Genomic DNA, 3,561 nt, shown 5'->3' on the forward strand with positions numbered 1-3,561 from the left:
CGGGGCGACTCTCGGCCTGTGTTTTCGGAGCCGGCCGGGCATCACGCTCCCTCCTTGGATGGACAACATTCGTAGTTGACACTTTGTGTCATTTTATCCGAGCAGACGGGCGCCGCGAGGCGACCGTCCGGGGCGACTCTCGGCCTGTGTTTAAGGAGCCGGCCGGGCATCACGCTCCTTCCTTGGATGGACAACATTCGTAGTTGACACTTTGTGTCATTTTATCCGAGCGGGCGGGCGCCGCGAGGCGGACCGTCCGGGGCGACTCTCGGCCTGTGTTTAAGGAGCCGGCCGGGCATCACGCTCCTTCCTTGGATGGACAACATTCGCAGTTGACACTTTGTGTCATTTTATCCGAGCAGACGGGCGCCGCGAGGCGGACCGTCCGGGGCGACTCTCGGCCTGTGTTTTCGGAGCCGGCCGGGCATCACGCTCCCTCCTTGGATGGACAACATTCGTAGTTGACACTTTGTGTCATTTTATCCGAGCAGACGGGCGCCGCGAGGCGACCGTCCGGGGCGACTCTCGGCCTGTGTTTAAGGAGCCGGCCGGGCATCACGCTCCTTCCTTGGATGGACAACATTCGTAGTTGACACTTTGTGTCATTTTATCCGAGCGGGCGGGCGCCGCGAGGCGGACCGTCCGGGGCGACTCTCGGCCTGTGTTTAAGGAGCCGGCCGGGCATCACGCTCCTTCCTTGGATGGACAACATTCGCAGTTGACACTTTGTGTCATTTTATCCGAGCAGACGGGCGCCGCGAGGCGGACCGTCCGGGGCGACTCTCGGCCTGTGTTTTCGGAGCCGGCCGGGCATCACGCTCCCTCCTTGGATGGACAACATTCGTAGTTGACACTTTGTGTCATTTTATCCGAGCAGACGGGCGCCGCGAGGCGGACCGTCCGGGGCGACTCTCGGCCTGTGTTTAAGGAGCCGGCCGGGCATCACGCTCCTTCCTTGGATGGACAACATTCGCAGTTGACACTTTGTGTCATTTTGTTCGGCCTGTGTTTAAGGAGGCGGCCGTCCTCCACTCGGTCCGTGTTTAAGGAGCGACACTCGCGCTCCGGTTCGGCCTGTATTTAGGGAGGCGGCCGTCCTCCGCTTGGTCTGTGTTAAGGGCGACACTCTGTCCATGTTTGAGGAGCCTGGCCCTGACGCTCCTCTCCGGCCTGTGTTTAAGGAGGCGGCCGTCCTCCCCTTGGTCCGTGTTAAGGGCGACACTCGGTCCATGTTTGAGGAGCCTGGCCCTGACGCTCCTCTCCGGCCTGTGTTTAAGGAGGCGGCCGTCCTCCCCTTGGTCCGTGTTAAGGGCGACACTCGGTCCATGTTTGAGGAGCCTGGCCCTGACGCTCCTCTCCGGCCTGTGTTTAAGGAGGCGGCCGTCCTCCCCTTGGTCTGTGTTAAGGGCGACACTCGGTCCATGTTTGAGGAGCCTGGCCCTGACGCTCCTCTCCGGCCTGTGTTTAAGGAGGCGGCCGTCCTCCCCTTGGTCCGTGTTAAGGGCGACACTCGGTCCATGTTTGAGGAGCCTGGCCCTGACGCTCCTCTCCGGCCTGTGTTTAAGGAGGCGGCCGTCCTCCCCTTGGTCCGTGTTAAGGGCGACACTCGGTCCATGTTTGAGGAGCCTGGCCCTGACGCTCCTCTCCGGCCTGTGTTTAAGGAGGCGGCCGTCCTCCCCTTGGTCTGTGTTAAGGGCGACACTCGGTCCATGTTTGAGGAGCCTGGCCCTGACGCTCCTCTCCGGCCTGTGTTTAAGGAGGCGGCCGTCCTCCCCTTGGTCTGTGTTAAGGGCGACACTCGGTCCATGTTTGAGGAGCCTGGCCCTGACGCTCCTCTCCGGCCTGTGTTTAAGGAGGCGGCCGTCCTCCACTTCCTTCCATGCACCACCACATTCGCAGTTGACACTTTGCCATTTTTTCAGAGAGGTGACACTTAGTCGTTTTTTCGAAAGTTGACACTTAGTCGTTTTTTCGAAAGTTGACACTTTGCCGTTTTTTCAGAGAGGCGACACTTAGTCGTTTTTTCGAAAGTTGACACTTAGCAGTTTTTTCGAAAGTTGACACTTAGCCGTTTTTTCGAAAGTTGACACTTAGCCGTTTTTTCGAAAGTTGACACTTAGTCACTTTTTCGCCACAGTGACACCTCCAGCGCGTGCCACGGCGCTTTTCAGGTCTTCTATCCGACCTTGTGCTGTCGAGGACGGCGTGTCCGACGCCGTGGGGAGACCAGCACCATCTCCTCCATACTCGTAAACGGGGTGCTTTGGAAAACGGGGGGAAAGTCGATGAGTACACTGACTACTGGGACCATTTCATTGTACTCTGGCGCACCTGAAGACCAAAAAAGGTACTGCACCTTAGCCCGGGTACCTCACCCCCTGGTACCTCGAGGAGAACTTAGAAAAATTTCGACAAATTTTTGGTGAGCTCCAGGGAGAGAGGCTGATTTTTCGCTTTTTGAGGCCGACCGCCGAACCGGCGCGGGGCGGACTCACAAGCCCCGCAGAGCCGTGGGCACTTAGTCGTTTTTTCAGAGAGGCGACACTTAGTCGTTTTTTCAGAGGCGACACTTAGTCGTTTTTTCGAAAGTTGACACTTAGCCGTTTTTTCGAAAGTCGACACTTAGCCGTTTTTTTGGAAAGTTGACACTTAGTCGTTTTTTCGAAAGTTGACACTTAGTCGTTTTTTCGCCACAATTGGCTCTGAGCTCCAGGGGGAGAGCCTGGTTTTGCCTTATTTCAGGCCGGCTGGGGAACCGGCGCGGGTCGGATGCACGAGCCCGGCAGAGCCGTGGGCACTTAGAAAATTTTCGCCGATTAAGCTGGGACCTCCAGGCGGAGACCGGCATTCCTCGTCCTCGGGGTTCGACCCAGGAACCGGCGCTGGGCAGACGCCGTAGCCACGCAGAGCCGTGGGCACTTAGAAAATATTCGCCAAGTTGGCTCTGAGCTCCAGGCGGAGAGGCTGGTTTTGCCTTATATCAGGCCGGCTGGGGAACCGGCGCGGGTCGGATGCACGAGCCCGCAGAGCCGTGGGCACTTTGCCATTTTCTCAGAGTCGACACTTAGTCGTTTTTTCAGAGAGGCGACACTCTGTCGTTTTTTCGAAAGTTGACACTTTGCCGTTTTTTCAGAGAGGCGACACTTAGCCGTTTTTTCAGAGATGTGACACTTAGCCGTTTTTTCAGAGATGTGACACTTAGCCGTTTTTTCAGAGATGTGACACTTTGCCGTTTTTTCGAAAGTTGACACTTAGCCGTTTTTTCGAAAGTCGACACTTAGCCGTTTTTTCAGAGATGTGACACTTTGCCGTTTTTTCGAAAGTTGACACTTAGCCGTTTTTTCGAAAGTTGACACTTAGTCGTTTTTTCACAGATGTGACACTTAGAAACTTTTTGCCAAGTTGGCTGTGAGCTCCAGGAGGAGACCGTTATTTTTCGTCATTCGAGGCCGACTGCGGAACCGGCGCTGGGCGGACGCCAAAGCTCGGCAGGGCCGTGGGCACTTAGAAACTTTTTGCCAAGTTGGCTGTGAGCTCCAGGAGGAGACCGTTATTTTTCGT

The sequence above is a fragment of the Syngnathus leptorhynchus genome, unplaced genomic scaffold (assembly GCF_054491065.1).
Source record: "Syngnathus leptorhynchus isolate UIUO unplaced genomic scaffold, UIUO_Slep HiC_scaffold_786, whole genome shotgun sequence".
Taxonomy (NCBI): domain Eukaryota; kingdom Metazoa; phylum Chordata; class Actinopteri; order Syngnathiformes; family Syngnathidae; genus Syngnathus; species Syngnathus leptorhynchus.